The sequence below is a fragment of the Stegostoma tigrinum genome, chromosome 3 (genome assembly GCF_030684315.1).
Source record: "Stegostoma tigrinum isolate sSteTig4 chromosome 3, sSteTig4.hap1, whole genome shotgun sequence".
NCBI classification, from domain to species: Eukaryota; Metazoa; Chordata; class Chondrichthyes; order Orectolobiformes; family Stegostomatidae; genus Stegostoma; species Stegostoma tigrinum.
Window position 1 is genome coordinate 51597621 of NC_081356.1, and position 14276 is coordinate 51611896.

Here is a 14276-nt window from a genome sequence, read left to right on the forward strand (position 1 = left end):
AAAACACTGTATGCCTTCTTAACAGCACTGTCAACCTGGGTGGCAACTTTCAAGGATCTGTGTACATGGACACCGAGATCTCTGCTCATCTACACTACTAAGAATCTTACCATTAGCCTAGTACTTTGCCTTCTGGTTACTCCTACCAAAGTGCATCACTCACACTTGTCTGCATTAAACTCCATTTGCTACCTCTCAGCCCAGCTCTGCAGCTTATCTATGTCTCTCTGTAACCTACAACATCCTTCGTCACTATCCTCAACTCCACCGACCTTAGTGTCGTCTGCAAATTTACTAACCCATCCTTCTGCGCCCTCATCCAGGTCGTTTGTAAAAATGACAAACAGCAGTGGACCCAACACCGACCCTTGTGGTACACCACGAGTAACGAGACTCCAGGATGAACATTTCCCATCAACCACCACCCTCTGTCTGCTTTCAGCAAGCCAATTTCTGATCCAAACTGCTATATCTCCCATAATCCCATTCCTCCACATTTTGTACAATAGCCTACTGTGGGGAACCTTATCGAACGCCTTGCTGAAATCCATATACACCACATCAACCGGTTTACTCTCATCTACCTGTTTGGTCACCTTCTCAAAGAACTCAATAAGGTACCGAGTTTTGAGAAGATTTGTAGCTCAGGCTGAGGTTCTAGATGTAAGTTTGCTCGCTCAGCTGGAAGGTTCGTTTTCAGACGTTTCGTCACCATTCTAGGTAACATCATCAGTGAGCCTCCGGTGAAGCGCTGGTGTTATGTCCCGCTTTCTGTTTATCTGTTTAGGGTTCCTTGGGTTAGTGATGTCATTTCCTGCGTTGGTGATGTTATTTCCTGTTCTTTTCCTCAGAGGGTGGTAGATGGGCTCCAAATCAATGTGTTTGTTGATGGAATTCCGGCTGGAATGCTATGCTTCTAGGAATTCTCGTGCGTGTCTCAGTTTGGCTTGTCCTAGGATGGATGTGTTGTCCCAGTCAAAGTGGTGTCCTTCCTCATCTGTATGTAAGGATACTAGTGATAGTGGGTCATGTCTTTTTGTGGCTAGTTGATGTTCATGTATCCTGGTGGCTAGCTTTCTGCTGTAGGTCCAATGTAGTGTTTGTCACAGTTCTTGCAAACACTACATTGGACAAACAGGCAGAAAGCTAGCCACCAGGATTCATGAACATCAACCTGCCACAAAAAGACATGACCCACTATCGCTCGTATCCTTACATACAGATGAGGAAGGACACCACTTTGATTGGGACAACACATCCATCCTAGGACAAGCCAAACTGAGACACACACAAGAATTCCGAGAAGCATGGCATTCCAACCGGAACTGCATCAACAAACACATTGATTTGGAGCCCATCTACCACCCTCTGAGAAAAAGAACAGGAAATGACATCACCAACCTAAGGAAGCCTAAACAGATAAATAGAAAGCAGGACATAACACCAGCGCCTGACCGGAGGCTCGCTGATGATGTTACCTAGAATGGTGACAAAATGTCTGAAAACGAACCTTCCAGCTCAGCGAGCAAACGCACATCCAGAATCAATAAGGTTTGTGAGGCATGACCTACCCTTCACAAAACCATGCTGCCTATCCCGAATCAAATTATTCTTTTCTAGATGATCATAAATCCTATCTCTTATTACCTTTTCCAACACTTTACCAACAACTGAAGTAAGGCTCACTGGTCTACAATTACCAGGGTTGTCTGTACTCCCCTTCTTGAACGAGGAATCACACTTGCGATCCTCCAGTCATCTGGCACTATTCCTGTAGACAATGACGAGTTAAAGATCAATGCCAAAGGCTCGGCAATCTCCTCCCTGGCTTCCCAGAGGATCCGAGGATAAATCCCATCTGGCCCAGGGGACTTATCTATTTTCACCCTCTGTAGGATTTCTAATACCTCTTCCTTTTGAACCTCAATTCGACCTAGTCTAGTAGCCTGTATTGCAGTATTCTCCTCGACAACATTGTCATTTTCTAGACTGAATACTGTCATAAAATATTCATTTTGTGCTTCCCCTATCTCCTCTGACTCCACACGCAACTTCCCACTACTATCCTTGATTGGCCCTAATCTTACTCTTGCCATTCTTTTATTCCATAAATACCTATAGAAAGCCTGAGGGTTTACCCTTATCCTATCCACCAACAACTTCTCATGTCTCCTCCTAGCTCTTCTGAGCTCTCTCTTTAGGTCTTTCCTGGCTACCTTGTAGCCCTCAAGCGCCCTAACTGAGCCTTCACATCTCATCCTAACACAAGCCGCCTTCTTCCTCTTGACCAGAGATTCCACTTCCTTCGTAAACCACGGCTCCCGCGCTCTACAGCTTCCTCCCTGCCTGACAGGTACATACTTATCTAGGACACACTGGAGCTTTTCCTTGAATAGGCTCCATATTTCTAATGTGCCCATTCCCTGCAGTTTCCTTCCCCATCCTGTGCTCCCTAAATCTTGCCTCATCTCATCGTAATTGCCTTTCCCCCAGCTATAACTCTTGCCCAGTGGTATACACGTGTCCCTTTCCATCAACGTAACAGCGTAAACGTAACAGAATTGTGATTGCTATCACCAAAGTGCTCACCTACTTCCAAATCTAACACCTGGCCGTGCTCATTACCCAGTACCAAATCTAATGTGGCTTTGCTGGTTGTTGGCCTATCTACATACTGTGTCAGGAAGCCCTCCTGCACACTCTGGACAAAAACTGACCCATCTGTAGTACTCGAACTATCGTGTTCCCAGTCAATATTTGGAAAGTTGAAGTCCCCCATGACAACTACCCTGTCTGTCTCACTCCTATCGAGAATCATCTTTGCTATCCTTTCCTCTACATATCTGGGATTATCTGGAGGCCTATAGAAAACTCCCAACAGGGTGACCTCTCCTCCTGTTTCTAACCTCAGTGCATACTACCTCCGTTGATGAGTCCCCAAACATCCTTTCTGCAACTGTAATACTGTCCTTGACCAACAATGCCACACCTTCCCCTCTTTTACCATCTTCTCTGTTCTTACTGAAACGTCTAAACCCCGGAATCTGCAACAACCATTCCTGTCTCTGCTCTATCCATATCTCCGAAATAGCCACAACATCGAAGTCCCAGGTACCAACCCATGCTGCAAGTTCACCCACCTTATCCCGGATGCTCCTGGCACTTCAAACCAACTTCTTGCTTGCCGGTGCCATCTTGCTTCCCTGAAACTTTGTTTCGGACCACCCTACTCTCAACCTTTTCTACACTCGAACTACAATTTTGGTTCCCATCCCCCTGCTGAATTAGTTTAAACCCACCTGAATAACCTTAGCGAATTCCACCCCCCCCCCGAGGATATTGGTACCCCTCTGGTTCCGGTGTAGACCATCCTGCTTGTAGAGGTCCCACCTGCCCCAGAAAGAGCCCCTATTATCCAAGATTCCAAAACCCTCCCTCCTGCACCATCCCTGTAGCCACGTGTTCAACTCTTCTCTCTCCCTATTCCTCGCCTCACTAGCACGTGACATGGGCAACAAACCAGAGACAACAACTCTGTTCGTCCTAGCTCTAAACTTCCATCCTAGCTCCCTGAATTTCTGCCTTAAATCCCCATCTCTCTTCCCACCTATGTCGTTGGTGCCAATGTGGACCACGACTTGGGGCTGCTCCCCCTCCCCCTTAAGGGTCCCAAGAACACGATCAGAGACATCAGGAACCCTTGCACCTGGGAGGCAACACACCAACCGTTAGTCTCTCTCATCCCCACCGAACCTCCTATCTGTCCCCCTAACTATGGAGTCCCCAATGACTACTGCTCTGCTGCTCTTCCCCCTTCCCTTCTGAGCAGCAGGGACAGACTCTGTGCCAGAGACCCGTGCCCCACTGCTTTCCCCGGTAAGTCGTTCCTCCCCCCGCCGCCAACAGTATCCAAAACGGTATACTTATTGTTGAGGGGAATGGCCACAGGGGATCCCTGCACTGCCTGCCGGTTCCCTTTCTGGCCCCTGACCGTAACCCATCTGCCTTTTTCTTGTACCTGAGGAGTGACTACTTCCCTGTTACTCCTCTCAATAACCCCCTCTGCCTCCCGAATGATCCGAAGTTCAACCAGCTCCAGCTCCAGTTCCCTCACGCGGTTTTTGAGGAGGTGGATTTGAGTGCACTTCCCGCAGATGTAGTCAGCAGGGACACTAGTGGTGACCCTTACCTCCCACAGTCTGCAGGAGGAACATTCAGCTGCCCTGACCTCCATTCCCATTATTCCAAATTCCCAAAGAGACTGTTGAAAAATAAAGAATAAAAATAAACTATTTACCTTACCAATCTGGCGCACACAACCTTGTTTTCGGTTAGAGGAGGAGGATGAGTGGGAGACACTACCTGAGTAGTGTTTCGGGTGACGCAACCACACAAATATATTACCTCACTTACTCAGTAGTCCCGTGTCCGCTCCTTCTCAGCATACGCTCCGCCTATTCATGAGGTAAGTTTTTAAAAACAGTGACTCACCTTCCTGGCAGCTACCTGGTCGATGCTCCCGCTCTTCCTGCTGCTGAAACAAAAATGGAGGGCGCCAACGCTCATGGTAAGTTTTTAAAACAGTGACTGACCTTCCCGGCAGCTTCTGGATGGGTATATGAAGGGTTTAAGTGGATATGGGGCCAAATTCTGGCAAATGGGACTAGATTAATTTAGGATATCTGGTTGCCATGAACGAGTTGGACCGAAGGGTCTATTTCCATGCTGTACAGCTCTGTCAGTCTACTTACAGCATTGAATGGCATCTGGATGGGTACATGAATAGGAAGGAATTGGAAGTGTATGGGTCGAATGCTGGCAAGTAGGGCAAGATTAATTTAGGATTTCTCAGCATGGATGTGTTAAATCGAGGAGATGCTGTACATCTCTATGACTCCACAACTCCATGACAAGGCTGAAGCATCTACATTTTTCTTCAGCCAGACCTGCAATTTAATGGTCCATTTTGTCTGTCACCTCAAAGTTTCTTCTATCGGAGTGGACAATTTTCAGCCACAAAACTAGAAATTGCTGGATACACTTAGCGGGTCTGGCAGCATAGAATCCCTACGAAACAGGCCATTTGGCCTGACAGGTCTATATCACCCCTCTGAAGAGCATCCCACCCAGACCCGTTCCCCTCACCCTGCATTTCCCATGTCTAACAACCTAACCTAAACATCCCTGGGCAGTATGGGCAATTTAGCATGGCCAATCCACCTACCCTGCACATCTTTGGATTGTGGGAGGAAACCCATGCAGACATGGGGAGAATGTGCAAACTGTACAGAGAGAGTTGCCCAAGGCTGGAATCAAACTCAGGTCCCTGATGCTGTGAGGCAGCAGTGCTAAGCACTGAGTCACCATGCCGCTCCACATGCATTTGTGAAGAGAAATTGGAGTTTACGTTTTGGGTCCGATGACCCTTCCTCAGAACAGGTCACTGGACCTGAAATGTCATCTCTGATTTCTCTTCGTAGCTGCTGCCAGACCTGCTGAACGTTTCCAGCAATTTCTGTTTTTCTTCCTGGTTGACAGAGTCCACAGTTTCTTTTGGCTTTTATTTAGCAATTTTCAGCCAATTTGATTTGCTCCATGTAATATCAGAAATTGGCTGAAACCACTAGGTACTACGAAAACGTAATAGGGTTTCAGAAATAGAACTGAAGACTCGTGCCCTGGAATTTTCTGCACCTCCTAGTTAAGCTGTTACAGTAATATTGACAACTGTGGCCTCTAATCAAAGTGTAGAAAACTGCCCAGGTATATTCTATCCATATAAAGCAGGACAAATGCCACCTGATCAATTAGCACCCCATCAGTCTACTTTGATCATCAGTAAAGCGATAGAAGGGGTCATCGGCTGTGTTATCAAGGAGCATTTGCTTATCAATAAGCTACTCACTGATGCCATGGCTGCACAGCTGCTGGTATTATTACATCCTCAGCGTAGTGACCTAGGTTCAGTCATCTGTTCTTACTATCATCATAAAGTCAGAAGTGGGGATGTTCACTGATAATTGCACAATATTCAGTAGAATTCGCAACTCAGAAAATACTGCAGCAATTTCGAAATACAGCAAGATGTGGACTTCAGCTGAGAGGTGGCAAGTAATATTCGTGCCATACAAGTGCCAGGTAGTGATGATGCCCAACGAGAGAGAATCTAACCTTTGTGAGGGGTAGGTCATGCCTTACAAACCTTATCGAGTTTTTTGAGGATGTGACTAGAAAGGTTGATGAGGGTCGAGCTGTGGATGTGGTGTATATGGACTTCAGTAAGGCATTTGATAAGGTTCCCCATGGTAGGCTCATTCAGAAGGTCAGGAGGAATGGGATACAGGGGAACTCAGCTGCTTGGATACAGAATTGGCTGGCCAACAGAAGACAGCGAGTGGTAGTAGAAGGAAAATATTCTGCCTGGAAGTCAGTGGTGAGTGGAGTTCCACAGGGCTCTGTCCTTGGGCCTCTACTGTTTGTAATTTTTATTAATGACTTGGACGAGGGAATTGAAGGATGGGTCAGCAAGTTTGCAGACGACACAAAGGTCGGAGGTGTCGTTGACAGTGTAGAGGGCTGTTGTAGGCTGCAGCGGGACATTGACAGGATGCAGAGATGGGCTGAGAGGTGGCAGATGGAGTTCAACCTGGATAAATGCGAGGTGATGCATTTTGGAAGGTCGAATTTGAAAGCTGAGTACAGGATTAAGGATAGGATTCTTGGCAGCGTGGAGGAACAGAGGGATCTTGGTGTGCAGATACATAGATCCCTTAAAATGGCCACCCAAGTGGGCAGGGTTGTTAAGAAAGCATATGGTGTTTTGGCTTTCATTAACAGGGGGATTGAGTTTAAGAGTCGTGAGATCTTGTTGCAGCTCTATAAAACTTTGGTTAGACCGCACTTGGAATACTGCGTCCAGTTCTGGTCGCCGTATTATAGGAAAGATGTGGATGCTTTGGAGAGGGTTCAGAGGAGGTTTACCAGGATGCTGCCTGGACTGGAGGGCTTATCTTATGAAGAGAGGTTGACTGAGCTCAGTCTCTTTTCATTGGAGAAAAGGAGGAGGAGAGGGGACCTAATTGAGGTATACAAGATAATGAGAGGCATAGATAGAGTTGATAGCCAGAGACTATTTCCCAGGGCAGAAATGGCTAGCACGAGGGGTCATAGTTTTAAGCTGGTTGGTGGAAAGTATCGAGGGGATGTCAGAGGCAGGTTCTTTACGCAGAGAGTTGTGAGAGCATGGAATGCGTTGCCAGCAGCAGTTGTGGAAGCAAGGTCATTGGGGTCATTTAAGAGACTGCTGGACATGTATATGGTCACAGAAATTTGAGGGTGCATACATGAGGATCAATGGTCGGCACAACATTGTGGGCTGAAGGGCCTGTTCTGTGCTGTACTGTTCTATGTTCTATGTTCTAACCATCACTGCTTGACATTCAAAGGCATTACCATCACTGAATCCACCACTTTCAGCAGCATGGGGGTTACTATTGAGCCAATGTGGGATTAAACTCTCCTTATAAATACTGTGGTGACAAGAACAGACTGGTAGTGTGTAACCCCCGGCCTTCTATCTCCCCACTGCCTGTCCATCCATCTCTGAAGCAGAACTCAGGAGCGTGATGGAATACTCCTCACTTGCCTGGATGAGTGCAACTCCAGCAACACTTCAGAAGCTTCAACAACATCCAGGACAAAGCAACCTGCTTGATTGGCGTCTCATCCGTAAAGAACAAAGAAGATTACAGCACAGGAACAGGCCCTTTGGATCTACAAGCCTGCGCCGATCGAGATCATCTGTCTAAACCTGTCATCTATTTTCTAAGGGTCTGTATCCCTTTGCTCCCTGCCCATCTATGTACCTGTCCAGATACATCTTAAAAGACACTACTGTGTCTGTGTCTACCACCTCTGCTGGCAACGCATTCCACGCACCCACCACCCTCTGCATAAAGAACTTTCCACGCATATCTCCCATAAACTTTCTTCCTCTCACTTTGAACTCCTGACCCCTAGTAATTGAGTCCCCCATTCTGGGAAAAAGTTTCTTGCGATCCACCTTGTCTATCCCCCTCATGATTTTGTAGACTTCAATCGGGTCTCCCCTCAATCTCCGTCTTTCCACTGAAAATAATCCTAATCTACTCAACCTTTCTTCATAGCTAGCACCCTCCATACCAGGCAACATCCTGGTAAACCTCCTGTGCACCCTGTCCAAAGCATCCACATCCTTTTAGTAATGTGGCGACCAAAACTGTATGCAGTACTCTAAATTTGGCCGAACCAAAGTCTTATACAACAGTAACATGACCTGCCAACTCTTGTACTCAATAGCCCATCCGATGAAGGAAATCATGCCGTATGCCTTCTTGACCACTCTAATGACCTGCGTTTCCACCTTCAGGGAACAGTGGACCTGAACACCCAGATCTCTCTGTAAATCAATTATCTCCAGGACTTTTCCATTTACTGTATAGTTTGCTCTTGAATTAGATCTTCCAAAGTGCATCACCTCACATTGCCCTGATTGAACTTCATTTGCTATTTGTCTGCCCAACTCTCCAATCTATCTATATTCTGCTGTAATCCTTGAAAGTCCCCTTCACTGCCTGCTACTCCACCAATCTTCGTGTCATCTGCAAACTTGCTAATCAGACCACCTGTACCTTCCTCCAAATCATTTACGTATATCACAAACAACAGTGGTCCCAGCACAGATCCCTGTGGAACACCACTGGCCACAGGTCTCCAATTTGAGAAACCTCCTTCCACTACCACTTTCTGTCTCCTGTTGCCCAGCCAATTTTTTTATCAATCTAGCTAGCACACCCTAGACCCCATGCGACTTCACTTTCTCCATCAGCCTATCATGGGGAACCTTATCAAATGCCTTACTGAAGCCCATGTATATGACATCTACAGCCTTTCCCTCATCAATCAACTTTGTCACGTCCTCAAAGAATTCTATTAAGTTGGTAAGACATGACCTTCCCTGCACAAAGCCGTGTTGTCTGTCACCGATAAGCCCATTTTCTTCCAAATGGGAATAGACCCTATCCCTCAGTACCTTCTCGAGCAGCTTCCCTACCACTGACGTCAGGCTCACCAGTTGATAATTACCTGGATTATCCTTGCTACCCTTCTTAAACAAGGGGACAACATTAGCAATTCTCCAGTCCTCTGGGACGTCACCCCTCTTTAGGGCTGCTGCAAAGATATCTGTTAAGGCCCCAGCTATTTCTTCTTTCACTTCCCTCAATAACCTGGGATAGATCCCATCCGGACCTGTGGACTTGTCCACCCTGATGCCTTTCAGGATACCCAACACTTCCTACTTATGCTGACTTGACCTAGAGTCATCAAACATCTATTCCAAACCTCAACATCCGTCATGTCCCTCTCCTTGGTGAATACCGATGCAAAGTACTCATTAAGAATGTCACCCATTTTCTCTGACTCAATGCATAACTTTCCTTCTCTGTCCTTAAGCAGGCCAATCCTTTCTCTAGTTACCCTGTTGCTGTTTGTATATGAATAAAAGGCTTTGGGATTTTCCTTAACCAAGTTTGCTAAAGATATTTCATGTTCCCTTTTCGCCCTCTTTATTCTTTGTTTCAGATTCGCCCTAAATTCCCGATATTCTTGCAAAGCTTTGTCTGTCTTCAGTCGCCTAGACCTTATGTATGCTTCCTTTTTCCTCTTAGCTAGTCTCACAATTTCATCAGTCATCCATGGTTCCCTAATCTTGCCATTTCCATCCCTCATTTTCACAGGAATCTGTCTCTCCTGAACGCTAATCAACCTCTCTTTAAAAGCCTCCCACATATCAAATGTGGATTTAACTTCAAACAATTTCTCCCAATCTACATTCCCCAGATCCTGCCGAATTTTGGTGTAGTTGGCCGTCCCCCAGTTTAGAACTCTTCCTTTAGGACTACTCTCATCTTTGTCCGTGAGTATTGTAAACTTTCCGGAATTGTGGTCACTATTTGCAAAGTAGTCCCCGACTGTAATTTCAACCACCTGGCCGGTTCATTCCCCAACATCAGGTCCAGTATGGCCCCTTCCCAAGTTGAACTACATACATACTGCTCTCAAAAACCCTCCTGGATGCTCCTTATGAATTCTTCTCCATCTTGACCCCTAACACTAAGTGAATCCCTGTCAATGTTGGGAAAATTAAAATCTCCCATCACCACCACCCTGTTGCTCCAACACCTTTCCATAATCTGTTTACATATTTGTACCTCTATCTCACACTCGCTGTTGGGAGGCCTATAGTACAGCCCCAACATTGTTACTGCACCTTTCCTATTTCTGAGTTCTGCCCATATTGGCTCACTGCTCAAGTCCTCCATAGTGCCCTCCTTCAGTACAGCTGTGATATCGTCTTTGACCAGTAATGCAACTCCTCCACCCCTTTTATCTCCCTCTCTATCCCACCTGAAGCATCGATATCCTGGGACATCTAGTTGTCAATCATGCCCTTCCCTCAACCAAGTCTCAATAATAGCAATAACATCATAAACCCAGGTATCGATTCAAGCCCTGAGTTCATCTGCGTTATCTACTACGCTTCTCGCATTAAAACAAATGCACCTCAGACCACCTGTCACTTTGTGTTCATCATCTGCTCCCTGCCTACTCTTCCCTTTAGTCATGCTGGCTTCATGCTGAAAATGAAGGCTGCTCCCGCTCGAGGTAAGCTTTTTAAAGTGGGAAAACTTACGTTACCAGTAGCATCCTGGTCCTCTCTCTCTCTGTCTCTCGCTCCTCCTGAAAACGAACATCTTCAATGTTCACTCTCCCCACCCAGAGACACTGACAGTTGTTGTAAACCATTTATGGTATGACAGCAACACTGGCTGGCCAGCATTTATTGCCCATCCCAAGTCACCCCGAGAAGGTGATAGTTAACTACCTTCTTGAACAACTGCAGACCATGATGCCATTAGGGAGGGAATTCTAGATATTGACCCTGCAACAATGAAGGAATGGTGATATATATCTCAGTCAGAATGGTAAGTGACTTGGAGGGCACTTTGTATATGGTGGTGTTCCCGTGCATTTGCTGCCCTTGTACTTCTGGGTGGGAGTAGTCATGTGTTTGGAAGATGCTGACTAAGGATCTTTGGTGAATTTTGCAAGTGTATCTTGTTGATAGTAAGCACAGCTGCTACTGAGTGTTGGTGGTACAAGGAGTGGATGCTTGTGGATGTAGTGCCAATCAAATGGGCTGCTTTGTCCTGAAAGGTGTACCTATCCATGCAACTGGGCAACTCTGATGAATGGTCTAGGCCCGAAACGTCAGCTTTTGTGCTCCTGAGATGCTGCTTGGCCTGCTGTGTTCATCCAGCTTCATACTTTGTTGTCTAGTATTCTGTCATATGCCTGACTTGTGCCTTGGGGGCTTTGGGGAGTCAGGAGGTGAGTTACTTGCTGCAGCATTCCTCGGCTCTGGCCTGCTTTTATAGTCTCTGTGTTTATGTGGTGAGTCCGGTTGAGTTTCTGGTCAGTGGTAACCCCAAGGATGTTGATAGTGGGGAATTCAGTGATGGTAACACCACTAGAATGGTGGTTAGATTGTCTGCAATAAGGGATGGACATTGCCTGACATTTGTATGGCTCAAATGTTGCCACCTCCAACATACACCACACTGACTCATTCAGCTTTCTCAGGCAGCACCTTCCAAACTCTAAATTTCGACCACCTGGAAGGATCAGCAGAAAATGTATGGGAGCACCACCACCTGCAAGTTCCTGTCACAGACCTTTCTGACTTGGAGATGTATTGCCATTCCTCTTGGTCACTGGGTCAGTATCCTGGAACTCACATTCTGACAAGAATATCTACACCCTAGGACTGAAGTGGATCAAGAAGGTAACTCACAATTATCACTTCAATACCAATTAGTGCTGGACAATTATTGCTAGCCCAGTCAGCAATACCCATGCTGACTCCCCTGCTCTTCACATGATCTTGTAAGTAATAAGTAAATAAATTCATTTCATTATTTTAGCAGAAATACACTGCTGTGAAAGTGAGACACATTTAAATTAGTCCAACAAGTGAAAGGGAAGGAAATTAGACACGTAATCAAAGGCTTTACCAAAGAGAGCTTTTGAGAAGGAGTGAATTGAAGAGGAAATCTCAGCTCAGCTTCCATGGATAAAGACACATTATTAAGACATGACGGGGGAACACACACAAAGCTAAAATTGGAGGAACATTGATCTCTTGATTGTCAGTTTGGATGAAAGCACCATGGGGGGCATTGAGAACTTTAAATATAAGGGGAGAAATTAAAAATCGACGTATTGTTGCGCAGGGAGCTCATACAGGTTAGCAAGCTAAGTACGAAAATGTAGATAAGATTTGGTATTAGTTCAGTTGTGAAGTGGAAGAGTTTTGCATGAATTTAAGTTTACGGAATGTGAAAGATGTGATGCTAGTTGGCACTGTTGGAACAGTCAAGTCTTGACATTGGACGGAAGATTTAGCACCAGAGATTCCCATTTCATGCAAAACATCATCTGAGTATTTATCAAATATTGTAGAGCAATTAAGAAAGATGATGGAAGATAGTACACAGTGATCACAATCTTTAGGATGCGATTGTGACTTGGACTCAGGCCATTTCAGTACACTAGTGGTAGTTGAAACTTGATTGGAAATGTTTAAACAGAGTTACTTGAAAGATGAACATGATTTTGGGAGCAGAGAAAGATATTCAGATTCTTGGAATGGAATGAGATTGGTAATGTCACAATTTGCCAGTCCTCAGAAAGGATGGGTGGTCTTTGAGGAGAAAGATGTTAACACATTTCAAAACAGAGAGACATTAACTACGCAGAAGGAACTGTTTTCAAATTTCAGTTATCAAGAAAGCTGAGTAGGGAAATGAATCTAAAATGAGTTAGAGAATGTGAAGAAGGGAATTTCAGAATTTAGGGCCTCGATAGCTCAGGATTGAGCACCAGTTAAAATCAAGGATGTTCTCGGGGCCAGAATTAGACGAGAGCAAAAGTCTTGGAGGATTGTGGGTCTCAGAGATTTGCAGAAGTAAGGATAGGTGGGACCATGTAGGGGTTTGTAACCTAGGATGAGAATTTTAAGATTAACGTGGATCAGTCAGAATAGGAGTGATCGTTCAATAGGACATGTGAATTGAGGCAAGGCGTTCTAGTTTTGGATGACGTCCCATTTTATACGAGTGTAGTGTGAAAGAATCAGTCAGGCCTGTTAAAGAAGTAAAATTTCGAGGCAACAAAGACATGAGTGCATTTTTCAGCAACAAATGGACTTGGACAGCGATGAAATCAGGTTATATCGACAAGTTAGAAATGTGCAGCCTTCATAATAACACGAAAATGTAGTCAGCAGCTCATTTATTGGGGAGTTGATGGCCTAGGGGTATTATCATTGGACTGTTAATTCAGAGACCCAATACCATGGGGACCGGGGTTCGAGTCACGACATGATGGTGGAATTTGAATTCAATAAAATATTTGGAATTAAGAGTCTAATGATGATTGTGAATCCATTGCCAATTGTTGGAAAAACCTATCTGGTTCACAATGTCCTTCAGGGAAGGAAACTACCATTCTTACTTGGTCTGGCCTACATGTGACTCCAGATTCACGGCTATGTGGTCAACTCTTAACTGCCCTCTGGGCAATTAGGGGTGGGCAATGAATGCTGCCTGGTCAGTGATTCCCTCATCCTGTGAATGAGTAAGAAATATAACATGGAGTAAACTGGTGCAGTTTCAAAACAGTCACTAGGGACAGCAATGGACTAGGTACCAAGGGAACGGAGTTTGCAAGTAGGACCAAAAGCAATGGTTTTTAGTCTTCTCCATATTTAACAAGAGAGGTTTTCTGCTGATCTCGTATTGAATGTCCCTTAAGGAGCCTGATAATTTAGCAACTGTAGAGAACTTGACTACTGCAGAGGGGTCTGTGCCTTCAGATGAGGTCACCAAGTTGATAAAGAAGAAGGGGGTAAAGAATTTGATCCTGTTGAGACACTGGACATAATCATTTGAGAGCACAAAGTGACTCCCTTGTAGATGGTACTCTGGCTGTTTGACAGGGAATAATACAACAAGGCCAGTGCAGTGTCTTTCACTTGTCCAGTGGAGTGTTGATGGTGGATGGAGTGTAAAATATAGAAAAAACTGTAAACATAATGACTGTTGGATTACCTTTGTCATAGATGAGGAGAATGTAATTTGTGACTTTCGCAAGATCCACTTTTGTACTTATAGCAA

At 45.3% G+C, this 14276-nt stretch overlaps 1 protein-coding gene across 4 annotated transcripts in view; it reads left to right on the forward strand.

Moving 5' to 3' along the window:
* ror2 (receptor tyrosine kinase-like orphan receptor 2) overlaps nt 1-14276 on the forward strand; it is a 362545-nt gene that overhangs the window by 64739 nt on the left and 283530 nt on the right. The window lies entirely within an intron of this gene.